Source organism: Pseudophryne corroboree, unplaced genomic scaffold (genome assembly GCF_028390025.1).
Source record: "Pseudophryne corroboree isolate aPseCor3 unplaced genomic scaffold, aPseCor3.hap2 scaffold_2070, whole genome shotgun sequence".
NCBI classification, from domain to species: Eukaryota; Metazoa; Chordata; class Amphibia; order Anura; family Myobatrachidae; genus Pseudophryne; species Pseudophryne corroboree.
The window spans coordinates 66,634-74,824 of NW_026968712.1; the positions used below are offsets into that span (position 1 = coordinate 66,634).

The window sequence follows — 8,191 nt, forward strand, 5'->3', positions numbered from 1 at the left end:
GGATAATACCAGCACATTTCTTGCTGGACTTGGTAATGCAAAGAACACAGTAAAAAGCTTCATATTTTTAAAAAAAATAAATAATTGACTATTAAAAACCTATCAGTCTTAAATAAGGACATCAGTAAGCACCACTGGCATAATGGATAAGGCACTGTTCTCCTAAGCCAGTGGTTGTGGGTTTAAGTCCCGTCTGAGTTGGAAGTCATTACAGCAAGTGTCTCATCAGTAGAGTTGATATTTTATCCTTGCTTCAACTGTAAAACAGTCTTGCAGTGTTTAGCTTGTAAAAAGTGACCACAGAAGCTAAAATATGACATTAATTATGATAACATTGTTGTTGTTGTTGTTGTTTTTTAAACCTTTTCTATCACCGTGGACAGCTTATTCAAGTGCCATCTGGCATGCATGTTCCTTTGTTGCTCATCATTCATCACCAAAAATTATTTTCTTTTTCAATTCTTATGACTGTACTGATTGTATTGAATAAAATCCACATCTAGCATAACCAATTAATGCTGCAAAGAGCTCCAGTGGCGCAATTGGTCAGCGCGCAGTACTTATAAAACAGGATCTGTTGAGCAAAGCCGAGGTTGTGAGTTCAAGCCTCACCTGGAGCATCTTTGTGTACTGTTTTTTTTTTCCTTTACTTATGTCATTAGTCATTGATTATAAACTGCTACCTTAATATTTAATATGATATTACAAAGGATGGAAGAAAGAAAGAAAAAACACAAACATGATTGTGCATTTAAGTTGTCAGCACACATCTGCTTTGGTTCAAATGCACTGCATATCTTCCTTCAGTCAGCCAACAAAACAGCAATGGAAAAGATTAACATACTGTTGGTAAAGCAGTTGCATCAAATTGATTTTCTGCAATATAGCATGATAATCCATACTGACAGCTCTGGATAGTACCAGCACATTTCTTGCTGGACTTGGTAATGCAAAGAACACAGTAAACAGCTTCACTTTTTCCTCAAAAATAAATAATTGACTATTAAAAACCTAACAGTCTTAAATAAGAACATCAGTAAGCACCACTGGCATAATGGATAAGTCACTGCCCTCCTAAGACAGGGGTCCAAGTTCCATATGGGGTGGAAGTCATTACAGCAAGTGTCTCATCACTAGAATTGATATTTTATCCTTGCTTCGACTGTAAAACAGTCTTGCAGTGTTTAGCTTGCAAAAAATGACCACAGAAGCTAAAATATGACATTTATTATGATAACATTGTTGTTGTTTTTTTTAAACATTTTCTATCACCGTGGACATCTTATTTAAGTACCATCTGGCATGCATGTTCCTTTGTTGCTCATCATTCATCACCAAAAATGATTTTCTTTTTCAATTCTTATGACTGTACTGATTGCATTGAATAAAATCCACATCTAGCATAACAAATCAATGTTGCAAAGCGCTCCAGTGGCGCAATTGGTCAGCGCACGGTACTTATAAGACAGTATCTGTTGAGCAATGCCGAGGTTGTGAGTTCAAGCCTCACCTGGAGCATTTTTGTATACTGTTTTTTTTCCTTTTCTTATGTCATTAGTCATTGATTATAAACTGCTACCTTAATATTTAATATGATATTACAAAGGATGGAAGAAAGAAAGAAAAAACACAAACATGATTGTGCATTTAATTTGTCAGCACACATCTGCTTTGGTTCAAATGCACTGCATATCTTCCTTCAGTCAGCCAACAAAACAGCAATGGAAAAGATTAACATACTGTTGGTAAAGCAGTTGCATCAAATTGATTTTCTGCAATATAGCATGATAATCCATACTGACAGCTCTGGATAGTACCAGCACATTTCTTGCTGGACTTGGTAATGCAAAGAACACAGTAAACAGCTTCACTTTTTTTCAAAAATAAATAATTGACTATTAAAAACCTATCAGTCTTAAATAAGGACATCAGTAAGCACCACTGGCATAATGGATAAGGCACTGTTCTCCTAAGCCAGTGTTTGTGGGTTTAAGTCCCGTCTGAGTTGGAAGTCATTACAGCAAGTGTCTCATCAGTAGAGTTGATATTTTATCCTTGCTTCAACTGTAAAACAGTCTTGCACTGTTTAGCTTGTAAAAAATGACCACAGTAGCTAAAATATGACATTAATTAGGATAACATTGTTGTTGTTGTTTTTTAAACCTTTTCTATCACAGTGGACAGCTTATTCAAGTGCCATCTGGCATGCATGTTCCTTTGTTGCTCATCATTCATCACCAAAAATTATTTTCTTTTTCAATTCTTATGACTGTACTGATTGTATTGAATAAAATCCACATCTAGCATAACCAATTAAGGCTGCAAAGTGCTCCAGTGGCGAAATTGGTCAGCGCGCGGTACTTATAAGACAGTATCTGTTGAGCATTGCCGAGGTTGTGAGTTCAAGCCTCACTTGGAGCAGCTTTGTATAATGTTTTTTTTTTCCTTTTTTTATTTCATTAGTCATTGATTATAAACTGCTACCTTAATATTTAATATGATATTACAAAGGATGGAAGAAAGAAAGAAAAAACACAAACATGATTGTGCATTTAAGTTGTCAGCACACATCTGCTTTGGTTCAAATGCACTGCATATCTTCCTTCAGTCAGCCAACAAAACAGCAATGGAAAAGATTAACATACTGTTGGTAAAGCAGTTGCATCAAATTGATTTTCTGCAATATAGCATGATAATCCATACTGACAGCTCTGGATAGTACCAGCACATTTCTTGCTGGACTTGGTAATGCAAAGAACACAGTAAACAGCTTCACTTTTTTTCAAAAATAAATAATTGACTATTAAAAACCTATCAGTCTTAAATAAGGACATCAGTAAGCACCACTGGCATAATGGATAAGGCACTGTTCTCCTAAGCCAGTGGTTGTGGGTTTAAGTCCCGTCTGAGTTGGAAGTCATTACAGCAAGTGTCTCATCAGTAGAGTTGATATTTTATCCTTGCTTCAACTGTAAAACAGTCTTGCAGTGTTTAGCTTGTAAAAAGTGACCACAGAAGCTAAAATATGACATTAATTATGATAACATTGTTGTTGTTGTTGTTTTTTAAACCTTTTCTATCACCGTGGACAGCTTATTCAAGTGCCATCTGGCATGCATGTTCCTTTGTTGCTCATCATTCATCACCAAAAATGATTTTCTTTTTCAATTCTTATGACTGTACTGATTGTATTGAATAAAATCCACATCTAGCATAACCAATTAATGCTGCAAAGAGCTCCAGTGGCGCAATTGGTCAGCGCGCGGTACTTATAAGACAGTATCTGTTGAGCAATGCCGAGGTTGTGAGTTCAAGCCTCACCTGGAGCATCTTTGTACACTGTTTTTTTTTCCTTTTCTTATGTCATTAGTCATTGATTATAAACTGCTACCTTAATATTTAATATGATATTACAAAGGATGGAAGAAAGAAAGAAAACACACAAACATGATTGTGCATTTAAGTTGTCAGCACACATCTGCTTTGGTTCAAATGCACTGCATATCTTCCTTCAGTCAGCCAACAAAACAGCAATGGAAAAGATTAACATACTGTTGGTAAAGCAGTTGCATCAAATTGATTTTCTGCAATATAGCATGATAATCCATACTGACAGCTCTGGATACTACCAGCACATTTCTTGCTGTACTTGGTAATGCAAAGAACACAGTAAACAGCTTCACTTTTTTTCAAAAATAAATAATTGACTATTAAAAACCTATCAGTCTTAAATAAGGACATCAGTAAGCACCACTGGCATAATGGATAAGGCACTGTTCTCCTAAGCCAGTGGTTGTGGGTTTAAGTCCCGTCTGAGTTGGAAGTCATTACAGCAAGTGTCTCATCACTAGAGTTGATATTTTATCTTTGCTTCAACTGTAAAACAGTCTTGCAGTGTTTAGCTTGTAAAAAATGACCACATAAGCTAAAATATGACATTTATTATGATAACATTGTTGTTGTTGTTTTTTAAACCTTTTCTATCACCGTGGACAGCTTATTCAAGTGCCATCTGGCATGCATGTTCCTTTGTTGCTCATCATTCATCACTGAAAATGATTTTCTTTTTCAATTCTTATGAATGTACTGATTGTATTGAATAAAATCCACATCTAGCATAACCAATTAATGCTGCAAAATGCTCCAGTGGCGCAATTGGTCAGCGCGCGAAACTTATAAGACAGTATCTGTTGAGCAATGCCAAGGTTGTGAGTTCAAGCCTCACTTAAAGCATCTTTGTGTACTGTTTTTTTTTTCCTTTACTTATGTCATTAGTCATTGATTATAAACTGCTACCTTAATATTTAATATGATATTACAAAGGATGGAAGAAAGAAAGAAAAAACACAAACATGATTGTGCATTTAAGTTGTCAGCACACATCTGCTTTGGTTCAAATGCACTGCATATCTTCCTTCAGTCAGCCAACAAAACAGCAATGGAAAAGATTAACATACTGTTGGTAAAGCAGTTGCATCAAATTGATTTTCTGCAATATAGCATGATAATCCATACTGACAGCTCTGGATAGTACCAGCACATTTCTTGCTGGACTTGGTAATGCAAAGAACACAGTAAACAGCTTCACTTTTTCCTCAAAAATAAATAATTGACTATTAAAAACCTAACAGTCTTAAATAAGAACATCAGTAAGCACCACTGGCATAATGGATAAGTCACTGCCCTCCTAAGACAGGGGTCCAAGTTCCATATCGGGTGGAAGTCATTACAGCAAGTGTCTCATCACTAGAATTGATATTTTATCCTTGCTTCGACTGTAAAACAGTCTTGCAGTGTTTAGCTTGCAAAAAATGACCACAGAAGCTAAAATATGACATTTATTATGATAACATTGTTGTTGTTTTTTTTAAACATTTTCTATCACCGTGGACATCTTATTTAAGTACCATCTGGCATGCATGTTCCTTTGTTGCTCATCATTCATCACCAAAAATGATTTTCTTTTTCAATTCTTATGACTGTACTGATTGCATTGAATAAAATCCACATCTAGCATAACAAATCAATGTTGCAATGCGCTCCAGTGGCGCAATTGGTCAGCGCACGTTACTTATAAGACAGTATCTGTTGAGAAATGCCGAGGTTGTGAGTTCAAGCCTCACCTGGAGCATTTTTGTATACTTTTTTTTTTTCTTTTCTTATGTCATTAGTCATTGATTATAAACTGCTACCTTAATATTTAATATGATATTACAAAGGATGGAAGAAAGAAAGAAAAAACACAAACATGATTGTGCATTTAAGTTGTCAGCACACATCTGCTTTGGTTCAAATGCACTGCATATCTTCCTTCAGTCAGCCAACAAAACAGCAATGGAAAAGATTAACATACTGTTGGTAAAGCAGTTGCATCAAATTGATTTTCTGCAATATAGCATGATAATCCATACTGACAGCTCTGGATAGTACCAGCACATTTCTTGCTGGACTTGGTAATGCAAAGAACACAGTAAACAGCTTCACTTTTTTTCAAAAATAAATAATTGACTATTAAAAACCTATCAGTCTTAAATAAGGACATCAGTAAGCACCACTGGCATAATGGATAAGGCACTGTTCTCCTAAGCCAGTGTTTGTGGGTTTAAGTCCCGTCTGAGTTGGAAGTCATTACAGCAAGTGTCTCATCACTAGAGTTGATATTTTATCCTTGCTTCAACTGTAAAACTGTCTTGCAGTGTTTAGCTTGTACAAAATGACCACAGTAGCTAAAATATGACATTAATTAGGATAACATTGTTGTTGTTGTTGTTGTTTTTTAAACCTTTTCTATCACAGTGGACAGCTTATTCAAGTGCCATCTGGCATGCATGTTCCTTTGTTGCTCATCATTCATCACCAAAAATGATTTTCTTTTTCAATTCTTATGACTGTACTGATTGTATTGAATAAAATCCACATCTAGCATAACCAATTAATGCTGCAAAGTGCTCCAGTGGCAAAATTGGTCAGCGCGCGGTACTTATAAGACAGTATCTGTTAAGCATTGCCGAGGTTGTGAGTTCAAGCCTCACTTGGAGCAGCTTTGTATAATGTTTTTTTTTCCTTTTTTTATTTCATTAGTCATTGATTATAAACTGCTACCTTAATATTTAATATGATATTACAAAGGATGGAAGAAAGAAAGAAAAAACACAAACATGATTGTGCATTTAAGTTGTCAGCACACATCTGCTTTGGTTCAAATGCACTGCATATCTTCCTTCAGTCAGCCAACAAAACAGCAATGGAAAAGATTAACATACTGTTGGTAAAGCAGTTGCATCAAATTGATTTTCTGCAATATAGCATGATAATCCATACTGACAGCTCTGGATAGTACCAGCACATTTCTTGCTGGACTTGGTAATGCAAAGAACACAGTAAACAGCTTCACTTTTTCCTCAAAAATAAATAATTGACTATTAAAAACCTAACAGTCTTAAATAAGAACATCAGTAAGCACCACTGGCATAATGGATAAGTCACTGCCCTCCTAAGACAGGGGTCCAAGTTCCATATCGGGTGGAAGTCATTACAGCAAGTGTCTCATCACTAGAATTGATATTTTATCCTTGCTTCGACTGTAAAACAGTCTTGCAGTGTTTAGCTTGCAAAAAATGACCACGGAAGCTAAAATATGACATTAATTATGATAACATTGTTGTTGTTGTTTTTTAAACCTTTTCTATCACAGTGGACAGCTTATTCAAGTGCCATCTGGCATGCATGTTCCTTTGTTGCTCATCATTCATCACCAAAAATGATTTTCTTTTTCAATTCTTATGACTGTACTGATTGTATTGAATAAAATCCACATCTAGCATAACCAATTAATGCTGTAAAGTGCTCCAGTGGCGCAATTGGTCAGCGCGCGGTACTTATAAGACAGTATCTGTTGAGCAATGCCGAGGTTGTGAGTTCAAGCCTCACCTGGAGAAGCTTTGTATAATGTTTTTTTTTCCTTTTTTTATGTCATTAGTCATTGATTATAAACTGCTACCTTAATATTTAATATGATATTACAAAGGATGGAAGAAAGAAAGAAAACACACAAACATGATTGTGCATTTAAGTTGTCAGCACACATCTGCTTTGGTTCAAATGCACTGCATATCTTCCTTCAGTCAGCCAACAAAACAGCAATGGAAAAGATTAACATACTGTTGGTAAAGCAGTTGCATCAAATTGATTTTCTGCAATATAGCATGATAATCCATACTGACAGCTCTGGATAGTACCAGCACATTTCTTGCTGGACTTGGTAATGCAAAGAACACAGTCAACAGCTTCACTTTTTCCTCAAAAATAAATAATTGACTATTAAAAACCTAACAGTCTTAAATAAGAACATCAGTAAGCACCACTGGCATAATGGATAAGTCACTGCCCTCCTAAGCCAGGGGTTCCAAGTCCCATATGGGGTGGAAGTCATTACAGCAAGTGTCTCATCACTAGAATTGATATTTTATCCTTGCTTCGACTGTAAAACAGTCTTGCAGTGTTTAGCTTGCAAAAAATGACCACAGAAGCTAAAATATGACATTTATTATGATAACATTGTTGTTGTTTTTTTTAAACATTTTCTATCACCGTGGACATCTTATTTAAGTACCATCTGGCATGCATGTTCCTTTGTTGCTCATCATTCATCACCAAAAATGATTTTCTTTTTCAATTCTTATGACTGGACTGATTGCATTGAATAAAATCCACATCTAGCATAACCAGTCAATGTTGCGAAGCGCTCCAGTGGCGCAATTGGTAAGCGTGCGGTACTTATAAGACAGTATCTGTTGAGCAATGCCGAGGTTGTGAGTTCAAGCCTCACCTGGAGCATCTTTGTATACTGATTTTTTTCCTTTTCTTATGTCATTAGTCATTGATTATAAACTTGTAGCCTTAATATTTAATATGATATTACAAAGGATGGAAGAAAGAAAGAAAACACACAAACATGATTGTGCATTTAAGTTGTCAGCACACATCTGCTTTGGTTCAAATGCACTGCATATCTTCCTTCAGTCAGCCAACAAAACAGCAATGGAAAAGAATAACATACTGTTGGTAAAGCAGTTGCATCAAATTGATTTTCTGCAATATAGCATGATAATCCATACTGACAGCTCTGGATAGTACCAGCGCATTTCTTGCTGGACTTGGTAATGCAAAGAACACAGTAAACAGCTTCAAT

The 8,191-nt window shown here is 35.7% G+C and overlaps 4 non-coding genes across 4 annotated transcripts; all 4 read left to right on the forward strand.

The window, feature by feature from the left end:
- Positions 1-1,425: 1,425 nt before the first annotated feature.
- On the forward strand, positions 1,426-1,518 carry TRNAI-UAU (transfer RNA isoleucine (anticodon UAU)). Its single transcript is given in 2 exon segments — positions 1,426-1,463; positions 1,483-1,518. It is a non-coding gene; the product is annotated as a tRNA-Ile (tRNA).
- A 1,718-nt stretch (positions 1,519-3,236) lies between these two features.
- On the forward strand, positions 3,237-3,329 carry TRNAI-UAU (transfer RNA isoleucine (anticodon UAU)). The gene is given in 2 exon segments: positions 3,237-3,274; positions 3,294-3,329. It is a non-coding gene; the product is annotated as a tRNA-Ile (tRNA).
- A 3,516-nt stretch (positions 3,330-6,845) lies between these two features.
- TRNAI-UAU (transfer RNA isoleucine (anticodon UAU)) lies at positions 6,846-6,938 on the forward strand. The gene is given in 2 exon segments: positions 6,846-6,883; positions 6,903-6,938. It is a non-coding gene; the product is annotated as a tRNA-Ile (tRNA).
- Positions 6,939-7,743: 805 nt separating this feature from the next.
- On the forward strand, positions 7,744-7,836 carry TRNAI-UAU (transfer RNA isoleucine (anticodon UAU)). Its single transcript is given in 2 exon segments — positions 7,744-7,781; positions 7,801-7,836. It is a non-coding gene; the product is annotated as a tRNA-Ile (tRNA).
- The last annotated feature ends 355 nt before the right edge of the window (positions 7,837-8,191 follow it).